The sequence below is a fragment of the Euprymna scolopes genome, chromosome 9, assembly GCF_053919585.1.
Source record: "Euprymna scolopes isolate OS-2025 chromosome 9, ASM5391958v1, whole genome shotgun sequence".
In the NCBI taxonomy this organism is placed as follows: Eukaryota; Metazoa; Mollusca; class Cephalopoda; order Sepiida; family Sepiolidae; genus Euprymna; species Euprymna scolopes.
Window position 1 is genome coordinate 152287808 of NC_136490.1, and position 25998 is coordinate 152313805.

Below are 25998 nucleotides of genomic sequence, written 5' to 3' on the forward strand. Positions count from 1 at the left end.
TCCTCATCTTAAAAATTCAGAAACTTCTAAATCCATTGAATAAAATATTACTACGGTGTGTGTGTGTGTGTGTGTGTGTGTGTGCGCAGATCAACTTTAGAGATAGGGACTAATACTTAACAGCAGATGATGGTATGCACAAATATAATTGTTGATGTTGAAAATGAAAAATAAGATTGTCGTTTTCTTTCAGGCTCTCATCAAATTTGACTGAGGTCATAACAAAACTAAACCTCCATTGCAACCCCCCTCCCACTCTTTCTCATCTTTCCATCCGTGGCTGAAAAGCAGCTGTTGTTGTTGTTGATCACCTTCTCATGTAACTTTCTCTTTCCTTTTGCTGAACTTGAACAAAAGATCCAATAAACAAGGCGCCTCCATCTGTCTGCCTAACACACACACACACACACTACAACAAACGTGGGGTCAGTTGGATGAAAGAGGGAGGGGAGTAAATAAAATGGCTTTTTACTCATTTCTGCATGGAAAATTGTGAAGCTAAATCTTTCTTTTTTTTTTTGTACACAAGAAAAAAACAAAAAACAAAAAACAAAAGACAATGTTTATATAAAGCTGTAATTCCTGTCTGTAGGTTACAAAAATGTAAGGGTTTGGGAGATAACCCCCCACCCCACTTCCAACCATATATAATCTGAAACATTACACTGGGTACTTGGATAAATACATTTCATTTTAATCAAAGGACCACAACATATATTGTGCTTGACAGGCATGAAAATGCAATATTTTTATTTATAGCATAAAAATTATCTTCTATCTATTATATAGATGAGATGTCTGTGTTTGTGTGCGTGTTGGTCTGCTAAAACTTTTCTCATGCGTATCGTACGCACACCAACTTAGCATCATTAGAAAGAGTGATCTCTCAGACAAATAATATCCAAAAATTAGACAAAAACAGTCAATTATTTCATGTAGAAATATTGTTTTCTTTGAACGGAGGGTCAGATAAATCCCTACCTTTAGACGCGATTTGAAATAACTGAATTTGCATTGTCATAGCATCTCCATAATCGTGGCCACATCAGTAACAGCATTCGGTTACTTCAGTTATGCAAGTTTGCATTTGGCACATGTCATTTTCTCTTCATTTTTTTTGCTTACAAAATTTTTCTTTTAGTTTTGCTTCTGGCTGATGGTACTTGAGGAGAGAAAGCACCAACCAGACTTCCATTCGATGAGTGTGAAGAGAACTGGGATCTTGGAGAGGATTATAGCCACCTAAATTCCAATGAAAACCAATGGCAAGTGGTTGTTGAGATAAATTCATTTGCAAAGGTTATTGAAAGTACTAGAAACCTGCGGAAACTTGTCACCCAGATTCAGAGAACACCATTGGTTGTTGTCAGCAAGCAATCTCTGATGAGGATCCATGAGAGAACTCCTCGCGAGTACAAATAACACAATTTTTCTTTATTTAGAACATGAATATTATATAAATAAAAAAAATAAAATAGAAATAAGGGTTTGCGAGTAGAATTCACAGAAGTCTTATTAACTCTCGAGAAGAATCCAATACCGAGATTGGTCAATTTTCCTCCATGACAATGCTCGCCTGCATGTTGCTCAACTGACTCTGCAGAAGCTGAATGAATTAGGCTACGAGACTGCCTCATCTGCCATATTCACCGGACCTCTCGCCCACCGATTATCACTTTTTCATGCATCTCAACTTCCTGCACAAAAAATGCTTCAAAAGCCAAGATGATTCCAAATCGGCCTTCAATGACTTCATTGCTACCAGAACTTTGGATTTCTATGCTAATGGGATAAATAAATTTGTTTTTTGTTGGCAAAAATGTGTCGATTCTAATGATCCTTATTTCGATTAATAAAGTTTATTATGAAAAGAGTTATGATCTTTTCGTCAAAAAACATTTTTGCACCAACCTAATAATCTTTAATATAAATCTCACCTGTTTGTTTAAATGTATGCATGTTTGCATGTCTGCCTAAAACTTTTGACAGAGGCGACGGATTTTCACAAGATCGATATCATTTTGAAGCTTGACCCTTTGGACAACAAATATCGAAAAATTGGCTAAAAACATTAATTCTCTATTGAACATTACATTGTACCTAATATATAATAATGATTTCAAAAGACTTAAAAAAATAAAAAAATAACCTGAGGGTCATCAGCTAGAATCAAAACCAAAACATTTAACATTCCAACCACATTCCCTACCATTTGAGCTATCAACAGATAGATAAGATTTAAAATTAAACCACTTCAAACTATGAATAAATTTGTGCATACGCAAACTAATAGAAATATACTGGCAAGTTGAAATGAATATTTTGCATTTCAACTTGCCGACTTCTGTAAGTGTTATTCATCCAAACAAAGATTGTACTCATTGTAAACCATCCTTGGTGTATAATTACTATTTCCTGTTAATTTCACTGTTATGTGACTAGTAGTTAACAAGTTTATTGGTTAAATATTTTTAGACACACATACATACATGTTTTATTTATATAGATTAGCAGTATTCATGGAGCATTGCACATATGGAAATATATTGCTGATTGAAAAAATAATTTCACATAGTCGTACTAGCTGGATGCCTGGGAATACTCGGTCATACCATATGCTTAAAAATGATATTAATTTATGCAGATCGTGTATTTATTTATTTATTTTTTTTACAAGGAGGTCACCACTTATCAAGGCCCGAAAGCCACTCAGGGATAAGGGTTATTGCATGTACAGTACGTTGTACGTTAGTGTTGAGATTTCATAAAGTGTCTACTTAAGGGGGTGGTTCATCAGGAATTTGTTTACATTGGATTTGAAGACATCCAAGTTGTAGTCAGGTGGGAAACAGGCAGACGGAACAGTTCCACTGGCATGCTGTTCTAAAGAAAGAAGCTGTGTTCATGGAATCTACGTTTTGATTTAGACACAGATAGAGAGTGGGGAAAATTTTTGACAGTGGCTTCAGCTAGACGGGTGTTTTTCGTAAAAGATTGGCGAGGGGGGACCAGAGATTAGAGCTCAGACGAGCACTTGCCATGGAAATAACGGTAAAACAAAGACAGGCTCGCAACGTCTCTTCTGTGGGAGAGAGGTTGCAGGGAAGAGAAAAGGGCATCCCCCACTAAGCCACAAAGTCTATTTTGTACTATGTCAAGGCAGAATAGGCTATTTTTAGCAGCTCCTGCCCAGATATGGCAGCAGTATTCCATCCTTGGACATACTTGGCTTTTATATAGACAGAGAATTGCATCAGTAGTGAGATATCTTCTGTAGCGGTAGAAGGAACCCACCATCTTTCCAGCGACCCTGGCACCAGACTTGATGTACGTGTTCCATTTCATATCAGGAGTAACAGTCAAGCCCAGAAGCTTGTCAAAACATTGAGCTTCTCCTAGGTGGTGTATGTATTATTATAGAACCAATCCTCTATTTATTATATTTTACGAGGAATGATTTTCCTGGTGGACTAATTCGCAAAAGAAATGAAAAAATAATAACGTTGTTCATCAAGTTCCGTTTGTGTTTGTTTACAATATCATGTCAGCTGATATTTGGGCTTGACGATGAATGCCCTGGAAAAATCACTTCTGATTAATGTTTAGTTTTAAAATATGCAAACAAAGAAATGATTTTTGGCGATTTTAAATGGTACTTCTTTTATCACAAACTGAACTTATTAATAAGAAAAAATTTTAATGAAATGGCAAAGTATACGCGGGCTTAAACAGGGGATCATTCAATCTGTAGTCAAATGATTTACCACTGAGCAATAGCATTTACCAGATGACAATAAATCTGTTTTTTTTTTGTTTTTTAAATAATTTGCTGAGATTTTATTATTTCCCTTGGCCAGTGTAAAACTTAAAATATTCTCCTGTAAAAATTATTTTTTATCTAAAGACTATTTTTAAGATTTTCAGTATTGGGTGAATTTCTGTAAAAAAAAAACATCTAGAACACTGCCAGACATATAAATTAACTTTGCATGAAATTTGCAAAAAATAGGTTCAACCATTTTGGAACCTACAAGGAAGAAACTCTCACACACACACACACACACACACACACACACACACACACACACACACACACACACAAAGTGACTTTTATATAAAAGTAGAGAGTTACAATTTTTGCCTTTAAAGACATTTCCCAGTCAAATAATCAAAAATAACTGTCAGCATGGTGATGTTTTTGATACTAGTTTTTTTGGGAGGGGGTGGGGCATGCATTGTTTTTTTAAATATATTCTTCACTGGAATATCTTGATAAATTTCAGTTTTATGAAACTAAAAAAATCTATTTTGTTTCTTTACGTGCTAATATATTTCAGTTATTCTTTTAACCGATAAATGCTCCTAGTGAACCTGGACAGAATCAAAAAAAATAAATAAATAAAATTGTTCTTTTTTTTGCTGCAAGTACCAATGATATTCAAGGGAAACAGTAGTTATTGATTTTACTGCTGCATTCAACTGTCAACTGTGACACCCCTCTGGAAAGTTACACAAACAAATTCTGCTCAAATTTCTCAAATCTTTTTAAAGACTACTATTGCTCAACAAAATCCTGCATATGTATATAGTGAGGTTTTGAAATTCTTTGAAATACAGTTTGGCATAAAAGTTAAGTTCTTTCACCAACACTTTTCAATCATGCCAATGACTTGGTCATCTCAAATGTATTAAAACAGTCTCCCCTAGTATCGCTGTTGGTTGCAACTTTGCTGTCAAGGACTTAGACGACACATATAATGTCATGATACTCTGTGAAACGTTTGCTGATGTCCCGTCTACTATTAATAAGCTTCAGCATTGCAGACTGGGATGAAAAGAAATGTCAATAAAACAAAAATACTCAAGTCGTCTGCTTCGCCCCAAAACAGTTATCTTTAACAATGATATTTTTGAAAAGATTAAGGCTTTCAAATATCTTGGCACTATTATAACAGCTACGGATTAAGGTGCAGTACATCAAAACATGAACTGACCTTGTATGTCATGCCTTATGCTGACTTTATTTCCAACTCTGATAAAAATATGAAATAAGATGCAGCACCAAAGTAAGGATCTACCAAACACCAGCGCAAGGAATATTGGTTAATGAGTGTGGAAAATATTAAGTGACTACGTTGCATCCTCCATGTTCAATGGCAGCATTTTGTCTCAAATAACGCAGTAGATTTCCGCTGCAAAATTAACTCGCCTACAAATCGTCCTCTGGAGATGTCTGCGCACTGGGTCATACCCTTTGCCATTAACCAAGGGAGTTAATTGACAAAAAATTGCCTCAGCAGCCCTATGAGGTTAGAAAAACAAAAAAACAAACAATATGATAAACAACAAAAATGATGGTTAAAGAGGACGTGGAACCCAATCTGCGTTACTGTATCTACGGAGTTCATTGGAACAGCAAGATCAAATGTAATGTGAGCAGTAAGATGTCCGTTTACACATTTGAACTTCTGCACTGTCAGGGAAGCAGGAAACCGAGAAGGAATTTTCAATCTAGCAGTTCAAGGGAAGTAACTATTAGAGAAGAAAGCTTTCCGGCATCTAAGAATCTCTACAGTGAAAAGGTGTGATTTTGCTGCTTGTCAAGTTAGTTGGGGGTATCTATGTTGAGAGGGCACAAGTGCTCCTAGTTTGTCAGAGCACGTTCCATTAAAATACTTGTAAAACAGATACAGGGATGCAACATTGTGGCGATGGGACAGAAGTTGGTGTTTGGTTGATCATGCAGAACCTATTAGGTTGGTGACCTTTTTTTGGGGATCCTGTAAAAGAGCGAGAGAGTAGTGGTAGATGCATCAGCCCAGACGTGGCAACAATATTCCATGCATGTGCGAATGGTGGCTTTGTAGAGATATAGGATATTGTCAAGTACAAGTAATTTTCTAGCAGGGTAGAGCGGGCCCATCTTCCTTGCAGCAGCCTTGGCAATGTCTTAAATGTATTTGTTCCAATTCATGTTGCCTGTGAATGTTAAGCCAAGGTGTTTGAACTTTCACGAATGGTATGATGATCTAAGTTAATCTGAGAGGTCTTACAACAGGCATATCAAACTCTGGATTCACCCCCCCACCACCACCGCACCCCGGCCACTTGTGTTGTTAAAAGGGTGGCACGGGACTAATTGAAATCATTTAAAATGAAAAATTAATGCAGAATTGTTTTTAAATAATAATTGTCACAGAGATATAAGGGCTACAGCGAATTAAAGGTCTGGGAAATTCTGCAGAAAGATGTTTTTTCCCCTTATTTTGTCTTTTATTCTTCACATTTCATTAGTGACATTTCTGACTTATCGCTTGCAAGTTTTTGATCTTAACGTGGTATTATGAGTTTTTTTTTTTTCAAGCTCCTTACATCAACCTAATCACTTGTCTAAACCTAATCGCTAATTTGATGTGTATAGGTAGTAATTCAATTGTCATTAGTATCTCAACCAATATATATATATATATACACACTAGCAGTTCCGCCCGGCTTTGCTCGGGCCCTATGTACTGTCCATAAGAAAAAAGAAAGACATTTTCACTTTTATAGATATATATATAGATAGATAGACTGGATACAATATATAGTAATGATATAAAAGTATAAAAAGAAAAAAAAAAAAGACTCATGCGCTACCATCGAGAATCAAAACCAAAACGTTCAGCTCACGATTTATTTTGCCTCTGCCGTCAATGACTGGGCTATGAAAACATGTTTACTACAAGGCTAAAAATTAAAACATGGACCAATAGCCTACGTTATGCATTCGAAATACTGGCGTTCGACCTTCACCTAGCAAATTTTTTTTTTTTTAATTTTCACACTTTTGCACCGATTTTTCTGGGCTAAAACCCAAATATACAGTTTTGCATGGATTCAAATACCTTATATATGAAGTTTCATGTCTGTAGATGAAAAACTCTAGTAGGAGTTTGGTAGGCAAAATTTGTTAAACAAAAATACATACGTATACATAAATATATATGGAAACAATTTTGTGTTTACTATAAACTTTTTACGCAAATATTATGCCAGTATAAATCATGTAGAATATCTGCATGAATATAATTACACATAATAGTTAACAAAAGATGATTATTTTATTAGAAAACCGAAGCAGCTAATAGAGAATTAAAATGAATGTTTAAAAGATTATGCAAATTAGCTACATCTTTTGCTAGTGAATGCAATTCCACAACCCATATATAAGAAAATTGTATTTTCTTTTTAAATAAATAGAAAAGAGGGTTTTTAATATGAATATCACTACACACAAAAGAAAAACAAATTCATAGGAGGTATATATATATATATATATATATATATACACACACACACACACACACACACACACTAGCTGTACCGGCCACGCGTTGCTGTGGCTCAGTTTGTTAAAATGGAACACATTCAAGAAAAATTACATCTTGTTCGTTTATTTACTTTCATTATTTTTTGCAATTTTTTTTTTATCAATAAAAGTTGTTTTTTTTTTCCCCTAAAAAAATTTATTTTTTACTATAAAATGTTAGGTGGCAATACCCTCAATGTAATTGTTCCAACTCATGTTTCCTGTGAACGTTAGGCCGAGGAGTTTAAAAGATGTACTTTCAGATAAAGAGTCTTTGGCCATTGCTATTAGTGGTAGAGAAGGTTTCTTGTATTTATTAAAGTTTAGTCTTGGCAGCATTGAATGTGACCATCCATTTTTGGCCCCATTCGACTACAGATTGGAGGTCATCCTCTAGTGTTTCTGCCATTTCTTTAGATATGTGTTCATTTGTTTTCCTGTTGTGTCTGTTATAGAATGTGGTGTCATCAGCATACATACCCATCTCACAGACAATTTTGTCGGGGAGGTCATTTATGAATATTAGGAATAATAGAGGTCCAAGGATAGATCCCTGAGGCACTCCCGCATTTATATCATATTGTTTAGATGTACGACCATCGAGGACAACCTGGATTTTTCTCTTATCTAAGAAGGATTTAATTATGTTAAGTATTCTTCCAGTGATACCATATGATCTGATTTTCCTGAGAAGACCTTCATGCCATACCCTGTCAAAAGCCTTAGATATATCTAGAGCTCCTACTCTACCCTCCCTGCTTTGTCCAGTGAATGGTATATACATTCAGAGATTACAGTTAGGATGTCTGCTGTGGAACGGGCCCACCTAAATCAATATTGTTGGTTGGTCAGAAGTTTAGCATCTGTAAAGTGATGGACTAGAGCTTGGTTAATTATGGACTCAAGTATTTTGGAAAAAAGTGGGAGGAGGCTAATGGGGCAATAATTTACTGGGTCAGTTCTTTCGCCAGAATTCTTGAAAACTGGTACCACAGAAGCAGTTTTCCAGCAGGCAGGAAATCAAGATTCATTAACGCATTTGTTGTAAAGTTTGGAGAGAACTGGAGCTACTTTGGCGGAGCATTTTTTTAATAGAACAGCCGGGATGAGATTAGGTCCACATGCTTTTGAAGTGTCAAGATTTTTTATGATAGCATGCACCTGAGAGGGAGTAATTTTCAGATCGTCTAGTGTGGTGTCTGTCCGCAAAGGAAAGTCAGGGAGGGGGTGGTTAGCAGTGTCCAGTGTGGAGTTGGAGGCAAACCGACTGGCAAGCATGTTAACCTTCTTGGTTGTTGAGCAAACAAGCTCGTGATTGTTGGTTAGTGGGGGAATTGTTGATTGCCCATTATTTACTACACTGCTGTAGATTTTCCAGAAGTCACGGGTTCCTAATTTCTGTGCTTCTATGCGTTTTTGGGTGGTTTCAGTAAATTCTCTCTTAGCTGTCGCTATTTCTTTCTTACAGTTACTTCTGGCTTCTATATACTTCTGTCTGTTTGAACTTGACTTATGTCGATTAAATCTGTGGTATGCATGCTGCCTTTGCGCAATAGGAGCTGCACAAGTAGAAGTAAACCATTGGGGAGAGTGAGGTTTGCTATGAAATTTCCGCGCGGGAACATGTGCTTCAATTGCCGTTTTGAACCATTCAGTGGTCTCCTTGGCGCACTGTTCAGCAGGAAGTGAAAAGATATTTCGCCATGGGGTGTCTCTGAGGAGATCCCTGATGGCTTCCTAGTCAGCTTTTTTATATCTCATTGTTTTGAGCAGTGGCTCTTTGGTTTTGGCTCTAGAGTTTAGGGCGATTTCAACCATTATCACTGCATGATTGGCGCTCCCGAGTGGGCTGTGGGCATTAGTTACACAGTCATCGGGAATTGTGCTCAGAAACAGATCTAGAAGTGAAGTGTGTTGTTCTTGCTGGTCTGGGAAACAGGTTGGAAACGTAACCATTTGTGATAGGGAATGAGATATAGAGAAGCTATGTGTTGTGTTACCAGCTGCATCCAAGCCAGTTGCTGTGGTAGACATTGAAGTCACCAAATACATGCACATATGCACTAGTGTTGAAGGAAAGCGTTGTATCTATACTGTCAGAGATTTTGTTTATTAGGGTACAATCCTGGGTCGAGGGAGAACGGTAGAGAAAATAAAAGTAACTAATGTTATGTTGCATGTTAAGTCTAAAGCACATAAAGGCTTGATCGTCCAATTCTAGTTTTGTTTCTCTAGTCAAGGGGAGAGTGTTATGAATATAGACTCCAAACCCGTGCATATGTCTGTCAGAGTCCTTACGGCAGAGTGGGAGATATCCGGGCATGTTAAAGTAGTTAGAGGAGATAGAGGAGTGTAGGTTAGTCTCGCTTAGTGCTAAGATATCCGGGGTGTTTGTTAGGAGAAATGTTTCAACATCATCTAAATTAATTCTAAGCCCACGGATGTTCGTAAATACAAGCCTCAAGGGAGGAGACAAATTGGTTTTGTTTGAGTTTTGGCCTGGTTTAAGCCTAATTTTTTATTGTACGGTCATTTTTTTTAAGTTTCAGTTTAGGTAAGGGGCGCTGAACAAATGGTTATGCAGAATACCAGACATGCAACACAAATAGACCATCAGTTGACTTTCCATCTACTATAATTGTGGCCCCAGGAAAGCCCACCGGGGATGAGTGCAGGGTCCCTTTCCATGCGCGACATGGCACTACAAACATCCCAATATTATTCAACTGTTGATGGAGCAGCCACTCCAAGCGCTACCAAAGAGTTAGGGTTCCTGTACTACCAGTCTGGAACAGCAGCCAGGAACTGTCAATCCAGTACCCTCAACCCATCAGACGATGGTCAACCCAATCTACTTGCACTGGCATTACAGCATTCAAGCACTTCCAAGTGCCCAGTTTAAAGGGATGGGGTGTGTTGGGAGTGGGGAAAATGGCGTTCATTGCCCTAGTCAGGAAACAAGATCGATCACAGAGTTTCCGTCGAAGTTGTGTGATTCGACCTCTACGCCTGGCTAATAGACAAAGGAGTATGGAAGCCGGGCGATAGACAGTGCCTATCTACTCCTTAAGCAGTTTAGGTTTGCAGACCGGTAATTTTTTTGAGTCATCAGCTCTAGGAAGACTGAAGAGGCCTCCCTCCCCTTAGGTTTAGTTTGAGAGTTTTCCTTCCAGACGAATGACCTGGGAAGATCTATGGGTCAATCAGCACAGAGAGGGTTTGCCCGCGCCTGGATCCTAATCCAGGTATTTCTGTTAATGTTACTGGGTTCATTTGTAAAGGTTATATATCTGAAAAATAATACTCCTCAAAGTGATTAAGGGACATTGCTATGTCATTGTTACTGGAGGAGGGGGTGAGTAAGAGTTCATGCAGTGGAAGCAGCTATATTTATGGTTTAGGAATAGGATAACACATTAGAGAATGCTTGATATTAAGAATTAACTAAAAATTTTGTTGCCCAAGCTCTGAATATTTCAGATGGCAGGAGGGTTAAGATGTATCTTCAATGTAGATACAAGTAACGTCATTTTTTATATGAAGTACAATACAGTATAGGTTAAATTGAAAGTAAATTATAAGCTATGGCGCATTCAGTATGTATAATAAAGTAAATAGATATATGGGCAGAAATGCAAATATATGGAGGTTTTTCAAGTAAAAGATGAATTTTTACTGTCTTGAAATAAGAAAAATGATTTTTGTTTTAATTATTTTTATTGTGCAATAATTTTTATATCAGTTTGAAATATGTAAAACATTAAACCCCCCCCCCAAAAAAAAACATTGTTAATAATTGTTTGGGTAGAAAAAAGTCCACTGATGTCAGTCCGGTGCTACGAATTCAGATTAGGGGCATGTAATTTGTATTATTCAGACTACTAGACTTGTATAGTATTCCTCACAATGTTTTGGATGACTGACCAGAAATAAACAACAAAAGCTCTATTTCGCAATGTTTCTATTTGACTGAATTAAAACTTTTTTTTTTTTTTTTTTTTTTTAATATTTTCACCCCAAACAAGGCACAGTGCCACTTCGATGTCAGGAGCTACTGCAGAGATACTATGTAGGGAGTTGAGCAGCAAGATGTCTGTCCACATTACACTTGAACTTCTATTTGTCAGTACAGTTGGGGAAACAGGAACCCGGAAGGGAATTCCAGAGTCTAACAATTTCTTCCCCAGAACTGCTAGAGTAGAAGGCGTTCTTACATCCAGGGATCTCTACATCCAGGGATCAGAGGTGAGATTTTGCTGCTTGTCGAGTTTGACAGGGGTATTTACGTCGAGGGGGTACAAGGGCTTGTAGTTCAGAGCATCCACCATTAAAATACTTGTAAAACAGGCAAAGGGATGTAACATTTCGTCAGTGGGACAGAGGTTGAAGCAGAGATGACAGTTCAGGAGTATCAGGTTGGCAACTCTTGAACCCTGTCCAGGATTGAGAGACCAGCAGCAGATACACCAGCCCAAATATAACAACAATACTCCATACATGGGCAAATGGTGGCCTTATATAGGTACAGGATACTTTCAGGTGTAAGTAACTTTCTAGTAACGTTCTTCACAGCAGCCTTGGCAATGCACTCAATATATCTGTTCCAACTCATGTTCCCTGTGAACATTAAGCATTTTCAGGTAATGTTTCTTTAGCCATAGCTATTGGTGGCTGAGAAGGTTTCTTGTAATTATTGAAGGAGACAAGCTTAGTTTTGGCATCATTGAATGTAACCATCCGTTTTTGCCCCCATCCTACTACAGAGTGGAGGTCTTCCTCTAGTGTTTCTGCCATCTCCTTAGATGTGTGTTCATTTGTTTTTCCCTCGTGCTGGTTATAAAATGTGGTGTCATCAGCAAATATACCGATCGCAGAGACAATTTTATCAGGGAGGTCATTTATGAATGTTAGGAAGAAAAGTTCAACGATAGACCCCTACACTCGTATTTCTATCATATTGTTTAGATGTACGACTGTCAAGGACAACAGGATTCTTCTCTTATTTAAAAAGGATTTATGTCAAGTATTTGTCCAGTGATACCATATAATCTGATTTTCCTGAGAACACCATCATGCTAAGGCCTGTCAAAAGCCTATATCTAGGACTACTGCCCTCACCTTTCCTACTTTGTCCAATGTATGGTATATACATTCAGAGATTATAGTTAGGATATCTGCTGTAGAACGGGCTTGCCTTACTCCATATTGTTGGTCAGTCAGAAGTTTAGCAATTGTAAGGCGATGGACTAGTTTTGGTGAAAAATGGGAAGAGGCTAATGGGGCGATAATTTAATAGGTCAGTTCTTTTACCAGAATTCTTGTAAACTGGTATCATAGAAGCAGTTTTCCAGCAGTCAGGAAAGCAAGATTCGTTACGGCATTTGTCGGAGAGGATTGCAGCAATCTCAGCAGCGCATTTTTTTAATAGTACAGTCAGGATGAGATCAGGTCCACATGCTTTCGAGGTGTCTAGGTTTTTTATGATATGATGCACTTGAGTGATTTTCAGATCATCTAGTGTGGTGTCAGTCCACAAAGGAAAATCAGAGGGAATGGTTTGTAGTTTGAAGCAAACCGATTGGCAAGCACGTTAGCCTTCTCGGTTGCCATGCAAACAACCTCATGATTGTTGGATAGTGAGAGAATTGCTGATTGCTCATTATTTACTACATTGTAGATTTTCCAGAAATCCCGAGTTCCCAATTTCTGCACTTCAATGCGTTTTCTGATGGTTTTGGTGTATTTTCTCTTACCTGTCACTATTTCTTTCTTACAATTCTAGCTTCTATAAAGTTTTGTCTGTACTAGATTTATGTTGGATAAATTTGCAGTATGCATGCTGCCTTTCAGCAATGGCAGCTACACAAGTAAAAGTAAACCATTGGGGAGAGTGGGGTTTGCTATAGAACTTCCGTGTAGGAACATGAGCTTCGCTTTGAACTCTTCACTGATCTCATTTGTGCACGGTTCTGCAGGAAGAGAAAAGACATTTCTCCATGGTGCATCTCTGATGAGATCCCTGATGGCTTCCCAGTCAGCCTTCTTATACCTTGTTTTGAGTAATGGCTCTTCAGCTTTTGGTTGAGAATTTAGGGCGATTTCTACCATTATCACAGCGTGATCAGCATTCCAGAGAGTGCAATGGGCATTCATTACACAATCATCGGTCAAAAATAGGTCTAGAAGTGAGGTTTGTTGATCTTGCTGGTCTGGGGAACGTGTTCGAAACATAACTGTTTGTGATAGGGAATGAGATATAGAGAAGTTATGTGTTATGCTACCAGCTGCATCTGTGTAAGTAGAGAAACCGAACCAATTACTGTGGTGGACAATGAAGTCACCAAAAATGTACTTGCGTGCTAGTATTAAGGTAGAGTGCTATATCTATGCTGTCAAGAGACTTAGTTGATTAGAGTACATTCCTGTGTCAAGGGGGATCGGTAAAGAAAATATAAGTAGCTAACGCTATGTTGCAGGTCAAGTCTAAAGCACATAAAGACCTAGTCGTCAAATTCTAGTTTTGATTCTTTAGTCAAGAGGAGGGTGTTTCGAATATGGATTCCAAGTCTGTGCATATGTTTGTGTGAGTCCTTACTGCAAAGTGGGAGATACCCAGGCATGTTAAAGTGATTAGAGGGGATGGAGGAGTGTAGGTTAGTATCACTTAGCGCCAAGATATCCAGAGAGTTTGCTAATTTAAATGATTCAACATCATTTAAATTAGTTCTAAGCTCGCAGATATTCATGAATGCAAGCCTCAATGGTGTGTGCGAATTGGTTTTGTTTGAGTTTATGCCTGGTTTGATTCTAATGTTTTATTGAACTGCCATTTCATTTTATTTTAATTAAAAGTTTCAATTTAAAAAGGTGAGAGGAGTTGGATAAAGTGGTTGTGCAGAATACCAAACACAAAAATATTTTATTGAAATCTTTGAAAAAAAAAAAAAATAAATAAATAAATAAATAAATAAAAAAATAAAACTATCATACAAGAGCTTGTGTGTCTTGTTTCTCACCTAAGCCTAATTTTGATAAATACACTTTTTTTTACTATTGATAAAATATTTATCGAAATCAAAAAATAAATTTTTGTTTAAATGTTTTAGTTTAGTTTCTTTTAGACAATAAAATTTAAAAAAAAATTTTTTTTTTTAAATTGTACACATAACTATTTGAAATTATTTTTCTCAAAACTTCACCAACCTGGAAAATACAACTGTGAGATTGTTTAAAAAAACATCACCTGAAAGTAAAAGTTTAAAAGTTAATGTTACCAAAACCAAAGTAATGATCGATGATTGTAGTGTTAGAAAGCGCCGAGAAAGAGAAATTTCCTGCTAAATCTGTAAAAAGTGATTTGGATTCAACTTCATTTTTTTGTGGTACTTGCAAGTGTAAGGTATACATTGAAACGCAGTGGAATTACTGATTGGTTGAGAGATGATAACCAGTTTGTATGCAAGTGTAGGATGGATGAGAACTCATGTACAAAAAACATATCTGGATTGCGTCATTATCAAGATTGTCAAGAAACTTTGTTATCTTGGTGATACTATCGGAATACAAATTGGAGCAAGTGCTTGTATGATTGCAAGAAGAGTTCGAAGTGGGTGAATTAAGTTTAAAGAACTTCTGTTATTACTAACTAGCAGTGTCACCACTGTAAATCAAGGGAAGAGTCGATCAAGTATGTGTATGCAGTATGGAAGTAAAACCTGAGAATGGCATGATGGATATGTAATTTAAGTGTTAAAGATAAGCTTCGAGCTGAGGACATCAGAGGAAGATTAAATTTGGACAGTATAGAGAGATGTGTGAAGAACAAAAGACTTTGATGGTATGACCACCTTGAGAATATAGACGAGATCCTTGATATATAAATTTGATATTGAGAGTATAGATATAGATCCTTGAGATAGAAAACATAGAACAGTTGAGGTATCAGTTCAGAAGGGAATGACAAAGAAAACATTGAAAAAAGTCATAAATATGGACAAGAAAAGGAGGGATAAATAAAGACCTGTCCAGAGATAGGTTAGTGTGGAAGAAAATTTCAACACAGGCAGACAAACCAAATATAACGCTTTAATAAAGATTTAAAGAATACATTTCTTGCATGAAGTTAAACTCTTTCATATCTTTTTGTACTGGTAATTTATTGGGCAGAAATATTTAAAAAAATAAAACGAATTAAAAAATAAATCTAACACAAAATTACATTTTTTTTCCTAATACTTTTGTAACTAATCAAAAATTTTTTAAAACTCAAATGACGAAAACAAATTTAAAAAGATATTTGGTTTTTGTTCAGAATTCCCCTTATATTAAATTAAAAAACAAAAATGAATAAAATCGGATAATTTGGATTCATCAGACTACTGTTCTCATCTTGAGTGTGATTTCCTCAATGTTTCGGTCAATGTAACCTCCGACCTTCTTCAGGTGTATCTTGTCAAACTCAGGAATGTTTCTGTTGAACTCTGGAATTTGGACGGAATTTCAAGCGGAACCCTTTATTTACTTCACGGGTGTAGCATGCTCTTGTTCCGTCCGTCATAACTGGATAGACGTCCTAAGTAATTCGCAATTGTATTTTTCAGTCGCCCACACTGAGGATTGAACCTTCAACCTTCAGGAGAATATCACATTTTACAATTCATTTTTCCAAGTTCTCTGCGCCACGAGTCCTTGCAGATAATTCTGGTACGAATTTTAGGAAGCTTGAACCTATTTTATTTCTAGTTGTAAATATCACTAATATATATATATATATATTTACTTCTTACTTGTATATATTATCTATTGTTTATAATTAATATAACATATAATGGAACTATTAATTATAAACAATAGATAATATATAGCAAGATTCTTCAGGTCCACCAAAATGAGATTTTTTTTATAATCTTTCTTCTTGAGAATATTGCAACAATTAAAATTTTACAAGTTTTGACTTATTTGTTATGGGGTCGAAAATTTCACCTTTATTAGTGTCATACCTACCTTAAGCAAATATATTCTGAAACTACGGTATTTATGCTGAATACTGACCATGCTGAAATAATAGTTATTTAGAAATATATTCTTAACATGGGGACAAGACTGTTTTGTAACTAATCTGTACTTTCACATAAGAATTTAATAAAAAGATACCGGAAAAAAAAAAAAAAAAAAAAAAAAAATTAACTTTAAAATCTTGTCTGAAAAAAAAAATAAAATAAAACAAAAAGCACGGTCCGTATTCTGCATAAGTACAGGAACGACATTAATCAGAATATTTATTTAAGTATATCTCAGTTTGAATAAAAGATGGTAAAATAATATTATGGGGAGTCGGACTGCGTTAGTGACGAGCTTCCATGGAATGCAAATAATTTTAAGCGCAACAGATGAAGGAGAAGGATACCCACGTGGAATTTCCACGGAAGTAAAGTTATAAAACGACTAAAGTTTTTTTTTTTTTTTTTAGTGGCTTCACTCGTGAAACGACAAATCCCTGCCTGTTTCACGAATATTTTAACGGTAGGTGCTCCTGCTCCGACGAACTATAAGCACTTGTATCTCCTCGACGTAAATATCCCAGACAAATCCGACAACCAGTAAAATACACAGAAATCGCTAGAAAAGCTTCTTCCCTAGAACTGCTAGATTTTGGAATTTCCTTCCGGGTTTTTTGTTTCTCTGACTTTACTGACATGCAGAAATTAAAGTGTAATGTAAACAGATCTTGCTGCTCAACTCCCTACATAGTATCCCTGCAAATTATGTCCCAGATAGTAACCCCCTACATCAAAGAGGCACTGTGCCTTGTTTGGGGTGAAAATGGAATAAAAATAAAAAATAAAAATAAGACGTGTTCTCCTTGGTTGAGTTTAGGGCATTGATTGTAAATAAATCGCAAATATACAAGCCATGGAGATAAACACGCGACAGTTTCGTACGTTAAAAAGAATGTCAACAGAATGTTTTTTAAAATGGTGGATAGAAAGAAAAGCATAAAAAGAACGACGGAGGAAAAAAACTACAAATGAAAAAAAAAGAGAAAGGTTTAAAATGAAACAAAAGAAAACGTTAGCGCCATACTGTTGAAAATAAATAAATAAAAACATTTCAACTTGGGATCTTAAAAGGAAATGGCTTATTTGTTACATAAAAAATTAAAAAAAAAAACTCATAGTAAATGTTATCGAAAACGAAGCGTGAACAATTTGCGACAAGATGTGACGTCATTAAAGATCGCATTTAAAAACGGAGAACAATGAATAAAAATTTTTTTTATGTTCTTTTTTGTAAGAAAAGACCCCCCCCCCCCACGATTATCACAATTTGTGAAAAGAAATCACGTTTTGTTTTTAATCCGGTCTTTTGAAGATGAACATGTAGTAACTGTTCATTTGCCCTTCTAAATGTAGCAAGGTAATACCAGATCAGTTTATTTACAGTGGATGAATCCAGCTCCCTCAAAAGAGAGGCACCCCGGATGAGTGCAATTTGATGTAATCGGTCACGTCGAGGGCGCATTCTCGCCAGGCAGAATCATATTTCACTCCGATATACAAGCTTGAGAGTATGGAAACTGTTACTAATCTGTTCTCCAGCCAGTTGAGAAATCCTCAAAGACTGAGGACATTTTCTTTATTATTATTATTTTTTATTATTATTATTATTATTATTATTATTATTATTAATGTTTATAGCCTATAGCAGGGTTTCCCACACTTCAGGACACCATGGAGCCCTGTGAGCACTGCCACTGAGCATGGCAAAGTTTTTACAGTGCTTCCACTATTGGGACGAGATTTCAGAACTTGTAATACTAAATTTCACATGAAAACAATGGTAACAACGTATTCGTTGTATTTTTAAGATGATTATATCAAACAATTATGAAAATCGATAGGGTAGAAAATTTATTAAAGAAAATAAAAAATAAAATTTGAAGAAAACGATCGTAAAACACAGGAGAGTTCAAAAGGAAGGTAATTTTCCGTTTAGATTCAAACAAGATGGCGGCAATATTTCACTTGCTAATACAAAGTTTTGTTTAATAATTCAGTAATATTCAGGTAATTCCGACTGCATAATTTGGAAACTACCATTGTAACTCATTAGAATTGAAAAAAAAATCAGTTGAAACCATTGCCTTTTATCTGAAAACTCCGTTTATCGACTACAAAATCTCGTCCCAATTTTGTAGAAGCGGCGTTTTTTCACAGAGCAGTAACAAGATAATTTCTATAATAAATATGAAAAACATTTCAAATTTTCTGTTCATAATTTTACTATATTTTCGTATTTACAACCACTTTTTTAAATTTATTTTTTTATTTACTTTTCATGAACCATCGTGAAGAAGCACTTTACTTGTAGTTATGTATCATATCTCTTTCCAATAAAAAAGAATAAGTGTTTGCGGCCATTTAATTTTTCCATATAAAGCAATTCGTATTCTTTAAGAAAGGCCTTGCGGAGCCCCCCTCAGGGAGCCGTGCGTGGAGTCCACTTTGGGAACACATTCCGGGAGTGAGCGTGATTCTACCGACATCTTGTTGACTCTCGTGGGGGGGGGGGGCAAGTAAACAGGAGAAAGAAATCACAGATTCATTGGTTCGACCTGTGGACATGCCACAGTGGCATCTTTCACATGGAACATGTTGTTGCTGAACATTTTGTGGACGTTCAGCAGCAGAGACTTCCACGATATTATTGTACCTATTTACAATGCCTCCCCATGGGACAGAGTTAGACACCAGGGTCGTTTTTTTAACGTGGAGAAAGGTACAAAAATAAAAATGGTCTCAGTCGTGAAGGATATCTCCTCCACTGAAAAAGAACGAGAAATGGAAGTGCCGCATCTGAAGAACAGATACTACACTTTGATCTGGGCCAAAAGGAGCCCTTTTGTTAAAACTAACTAATCTATTTAATGTAGTGTAAGAATACATTTGGTTATTACGGTTTATCTCCAATATCTTTATAGGAGGTTGCTCGGCACAAACGGAAACTCCACGATATCATTATACCATTTTTAAACAACATATACTGCCCTTGGAATTCTAGCCAGAAGACCATGAAGATATATTTTAGTTTCACGTACTGTCCAAAAGCGACTTTTTTTTTTCATTGTTCTGTGGCGTAATTTGGTAAATATTTGCAGTATGTTATTACTTTCTATCTTCCGTTTTAATAAATAGGATCTCCCGAGCGAATAATTTATAATTAACCTGGAAACCGTGACAGACGTACGTTAAAGGTACTTACACTATATATTAATACTGTACTATTACAGTATTAATATATAGAAACAGAAAAACGAAGCATAAGCAAATATTTAATAAAGTCGACGAACCTATAATTTAACAATCGGACGGAAGCTTGAAGACGGATCGAACTTACCCAACTTTACAGTCTCCTTTCGAAGATAAAGTGTTTACGATCTGTAGTAGTAGTATGAATCACGTTCACTCGTAAGAAGGTACCGACGGTTATTCTTTAATGGATTTTTAGTGTTTATTAAGATACACTAAACAGATCGATTTTTTAAATATGTTGTTTGAGGCAAAAACAATATCATGTACTTAATTGTCATGCCGAAAATAGTAATATATCCAAAAATAACGAAAAATAGAGTAAAAAGTTATTTCTAGTTAAAAGTAATTTTTACAGAAAATTGGGTAAAATCGCATTTTTCTTAAACGTTTTTAGGTAGACAGTAGGAGTCTGCACGCAGGGGACATAACTCCGAAACATATTTTGAATTACTTGTGTCATGGCGTCAATATTACAAATATTAACGCCGTGACACAAGTAATCCAAAATATGTCCATAACGATAAACTTTTTTTTTTTTTTGTACTCTTGCATAATTTGACCCGAATTCTCGTGAATTCCCATCAAGCATGGATCGGGCGAGACCGGCAATTATCGGTGTCAGTCGAGCGTCATAACAGACGCAGACTAATGAAAAAAAAAAAAAAAAAGAAAACCGGAAAAAATACAAATAATCAAAAATAACAAAAAAAACCTACCTTGAAAAATTAAAATATGTTTATTTCATTTTAGTATTTTAATTTTACACTGTTTTTTTTTAAATAAAAAATAATATTTCTATTACTTTTTATACAACTTTAATAGTTTATTTTGGAATATAATCCATAAAGAAAATAAACAATCCACTTTTAAAAGAGAAATTACGAGTTTTTTTATATTTTATTCGCAGTTTCGTGTTATGGGTGTCAAAAATTCCCAAAAAATTCTGATACACCTAGAGAAGTAGGCAGCAAGAAGGGAATTCCAAAGTCTAGCTGTTCGATGGAAGAAACTATTAGAATAGAAAGCTTTCTGGCATTTATGGACATCAGTGAAGAAGAGATGAGATCTTATTGCTAAGCGGGTTTGTTGGAATATGTACGTCAAGAGGATACAATGGAGACGATTTTTTTTTAAACTAAAAACACAAAAGCAGTTCTACTCGATGAATTTTCGTAATTTTTGGATATATTACTATTTTCGACATATTTTGCTTAAAACGATACATTTAAAAATCGATTTGTCGACTATAGCTTAGCAAGCACCGATTTCCACATTGAAAATCGATCTTGTGTCTAACTTTGCTCTTGTGAGACGAGGCAGGCGCCGCAGGCGGTGCGAGTCAATGAGGACGCAAATGTGAATTTTAGAGGGAGGTTAACTATAATGAGAATACAGCATAAAGTTTATTTTTTTAAATTATTGATACAAACAGTGATATCTTTTTAGATCAGATTTTTTAAAATAAATTTTAACGGTAGCTTTTGTTTATTAAATTGTTAGGTGAAAGTACAAACCAGTTATCAACCGCCTTTTCCTCAACATGTGAAGAATGTGTTTGAGCACGATCCGTATTTTTCAGAAGTACCTTTTTTTTCATTTAACAATTGACTTTAAAAAAATTGAAAATATTCTATTTAAAAGAAAAATAGTTGGTAAAACTACAAACACCGTGACAGCGAATTACCCCTAACCCTAAACCTAACCCCAACCCCAACCCTAACCCCAACCCTAACCCTAACGCTGTCACGGTGTTTGTATAATAATACCAAATAGTTAAATCAGAAGAACAGGCGACTTGAAGTCGGCAGCAAGCAGTACCAAATAAAAAATTTGCATTATTTTTTGCATAAAATAATAAAATGTTATTGTTTCACGGTTTGGATTTTTTTTCTTCTTTGTTTTTTGTTTCTACATTACTTTGCGAGATATTGGCTTTTTTTTTTTATTTTAGAAAAAAAAAAAACAATTAATACTGCTTGCTACGGACTTCAAGTGGCCTATTCTGATTCAAACATATTTCTGCATATTTTATTTAATACCATATTCGAACGTTTTCAAAAGATTAGACAGTTGAATGGAAAGAAAGCGCAACAAGAATAGCAAATAAGCATTCTCTCTCTCTCTCACACACACACACACACACACACATATATATGACGCACGCACACACACACACACACACACACACTAAAATATGAATATACATTTTCATAAAACTTCTAATTGTCCACGTTGAATGACGACTCCAAAGGGACCCTTTGGCAAAGGGTTTATTTTATTTTACATACATGAAAATAATGAACATTTATATACGCACGTGCTTCTGCTTGACGAATGAGCATAAAAAGTAAGACGATTCCGAGTTTATCGTATTTCCTACAACAATAATACAATCGCTACGAAACAAAAAAAAAAAAACAAAAAAAAAATCAAAATCAAACACTAGATTATACCGCGAAAATAGCTTCATAAGAAATTTAAAAAAATAGAACAATGGGATGCACAAAAACATGGTTTGGTAAATTTTTACTTACTTCCCATCTTAGAGGTTTTCGGGTATGCTGAAAACGAATGTCGAATTTAAAATTGCCGCAAATTAGTAGTTTATGGATATTAAGCATTAAGCAATGTAATTCCTTATGTTAACACCGGGGTGGCCATTGTTGTACTCGCAAGTGCGCATATTTTTGACGCACTTGCGAGTACAACAATGGCCACTGGTATTTCCAGACATACTTATTTGCGGCAATTTTAAATTAGATATTCGTTTGAGGCATACCCGGAAACCTTTAAAAGTCGTCATTTTAAAAGTGATTGTTGATGCAGAAAATAAGTAAAAATTTACTCACAATCCGTGTTGAAAACTAAGTGATTTAGATTTACACTCTCGTCCTCATCTGGCGATGTTAGTCGTCGTCGTCGACCTTCTCCGGAGAAATCTTTTCGAATATGACGACTTGCAAGTCAAACTCGAGAATCTATACGGAATTTCGTACCAACCCCTTTATTTGATCCACTATGGTAGATCATTCTTGTTCCGCCAGCCGGAACTGAATAAAAAAGAAAAAAGTTAATTTAAGTCATTCTTCGTCATTATCTGTGGTGAGGATAGAATCTTCAACCTCAAGAAGCTGATTATTTCGTACTGGTTTTTGTGGTTCCTATTTACTGCCTCCCCACGAGGACAGATTTAGATACAAGATCGGTTTTTAATCAGGAAAATATAGTCCCCCCCCCTCCCTACTCTAGAATGGAACAAAAAAAATCACCTCCGTCTAGAAAGATTTCTCCGCCACTGCTAGAACAAACAATTAAGTGTAGGGACAGGGTACTCATGCAGAGAGTGATCCGTACTGAAATAATAACCGCTATAATTTAAAAAGCCATTCTTAACATAGGGAGGGTGTTTTGTACCTATTCTGTACTTTAACTTTACAATTGAATAAAAAAACATAACGTGGAAATACGATTTAAAAAATAACGCGGATCAGTGCACTCTTGCTCCTTTTGGCTTACCCATGTGTAGCTTGTACTCGTACTACAACTTGGTGCTCCTTTTGGCTTACCCATGTGTAGCTTGTACTAGTACTACAACTTGGTGCTCCTTTTGGCTTACCCATGTGTAGCTTGTACTAGTACTACAACTTGGTGCTCCTTTTGGCTTACCCATGTGTAGCTTGTACTCGTACTACAACTTGGTGCTCCTTTTAGCTTACCCATGTGTAGCTTGTACTCGTACTACAACTTGGTGCTCCTTTTGGCTTACCCATGTGTAGCTTGTACTCGTACTACAACTTGGTGCTCCTTTCGGCTTACCCATGTGTAGCTTGTACTAGTACTACAACTTGGTGCTCCTTTTGGCTTACCCATGTGTAGCTTGTACTCGTACTACAACTTGGTGCTCCTTTTGGCTTACCCATGTGTAGCTTGTACTCGTACTACAACTTGGTGCTCCTTTTGGCTTACCCATGTGTAGCTTGTACTAGTACTACAACTTGGTGCTCCTTTTGGCTTACCCATGTGTAGCTTGTACTAGTACTACAACTTGGTGCTCCTTTTGGCTTACCCATCGTACTACAACTTGGTGCTCCTTTTGGCTTACCCATGTGTAGCTTGTACTCGTACTACAACTTGGTGCTCCTTTTGGCTTACCCATGTGTAGCTTGTACTAGTACTACAACTTGGTGCTCCTTTTGGCTTACCCATGTGTAGCTTGTACTCGTACTACAACTTGGTGCTCCTTTTGGCTTACCCATGTGTAGCTTGTACTCGTACTACAACTTGGTGTAATGCAGAGAGTGATCCGCGTTATTTTTTAAACGTTCAATATCGTCGTTCACCAACGTTTCTAACCATGGAAAAAAAAGATTTATAGGGGGCCCTCTTGAGTGAAGAGGTGTGCAGCAAAAAGTTTTACATTACATTTAAATTCCTGCGTGTTGAAGTCGGGAGCAATTAGAAATTTACAAAAACAAAAAAAAAAAAAAACGATTTTTGTCGTTATGTGACAGGGTTTAAAAAAAAAAATTGAAATTGACGAAATGTTCAAACTTGTGTTAGAAATAATAAAAGGGAAAATCGGTTGCATTGAAAGTTGTTTTAAACAATGAACAAAAAAAAAAGGAGGGTATCCATTGAAAAAGAATAGTAAACGAATGCGAAAATATCCAAAGTTGTTTTGTTTTGTGAATCAAAACACTGAACGTTGGAGAGGGAGGGGGGGGGTCACGATTTTTTTTTTAATTCTTTTTTTAATATAAAGAGAAATTAATAATGAAAATGGAATCTAATTTTAGATGAACGTTAAGAAATTTAGGTGTTTTTGTTCTGTTTAATAAATAAAAAGAAATAAAAATCGAATAAAAATAGACCCATACGTTTTCCTCGTTGTCGGTAAATAAGAGTTGGTTTCCACAGGGTGATATTGTGACACATGGAAATGGAAGGAGAATTAATTACGCGCTCATTATATAAATATATGCTAGATTATTTAGATAAATATCAAATTGTAACCTTCAATTTTAAAAGAGAAAAATAAAATAAAATAAACGTCCATTGCTTTCGGTTTAGTGCAGATGCAGATCTGAACGTATAAATACATTTCAGACAATAAAAGAATAAAGATCAGATATTTAGAATTAAACATCACAATGGTGGAAGGAAATCGAGAAAATTCTTTGTTTTTTTTAATTGAACACTAAGGATATTACTTCTACTCCTTGATAATAAACTGAAATCTGAACCCAAATACGGCATGATTTGGATTAAGAATCCGAAGACTTGAGGAAAAAGTTTTAAATTCTATGAGTCTAAGTAGTAAACAAAAAAACAGTACCTGGACAAGAAATGAGTGATCAATGTACATATAACCCAGCATTAAAAACTGATCCCTCATTATTTGACCAGCCGTATAATCAATTCTATAACGGAGAAAATCAATTTCTAGCAACGATCCCCCCTTTTTAAACAATATAAAACGATATAAAATAAAATAATGACTTATAATATATAGATTTGTTACTTACCTGGTGTCGTGGTCAAAGATTAATACCAAATTTAAAGGAGTAAATTACTAGTTTTCAGAATGGCTAGTAAGAATCTTTGCATAATGCAAAGCCTTTGTAACAACAACTCTGATTGGTGTATCGACTTTCCTCTTCCGTAAAAGAAAAAAGGAAAAAAGTAGGTAAATTCAATAGTTACTGTCATCGAAAAATAAAAGAAACGAGAAAAATAATAATTTTGCGGTAAAAGTTATTATTAAAATATAAAATAATGAAAAGTAATCCTGTGTATACAGTTCCCGTGTGCTTTGCAAGGACGTAAGCGATTTGAAGAACGTCGCACACAGGCTGCAAAAATCAACCAATCAAAGCAGAGAGATTGAAAAGTCCCCGGATGTACTGTCTTTATGGGACAGGTAACCGATATATATATATATATATATATATATATATATATATATATATATATATATATATATATATATATATATATATATATATATATATATATATATATATATATATATATATATAGAATATAATATAATATAATATATATATAGATATAATATATATATATATATATATATATATAAAATATAATATAATATATATATATATATTATATATATGTATATTAGTCAATCAAGATGATTTCAGCTAAAGTTTAAAATATTGATTATATTTTTTATCCTTTTTTAATGGCCACGTGGTGACAATTTTTATATTATTATTTTAGTTTTATTATATAAAAAAATGACAGTTGGACTGCTTTACAGCAGTGAATAATTTTCTGTTTTTTGTTATAATTAGCAAATCTTCCAAACTTCTT

At 35.4% G+C, this 25998-nt stretch overlaps 1 protein-coding gene across 5 annotated transcripts in view; it reads right to left on the bottom strand.

Moving 5' to 3' along the window:
* Positions 1–25533, bottom strand: part of LOC145284930 (ATP-dependent chromatin remodeler CHD8-like) — a 181019-nt gene extending 155486 nt beyond the window's left edge. For 2 of the 5 annotated variants that reach the window (XM_080134026.1, XM_080134025.1), the window contains exon 1: positions 25188–25533. The gene's annotated coding sequence lies outside the window, so the exon portion shown is untranslated. Of the gene's footprint in view, positions 1–22511; positions 22713–25187 lie in introns of those variants that run through there. The other 3 variants (XM_080134027.1, XM_080134028.1, XM_080134029.1) reach the window with 3 other exon arrangements.
* Positions 25534–25998: the final 465 nt, after the last annotated feature.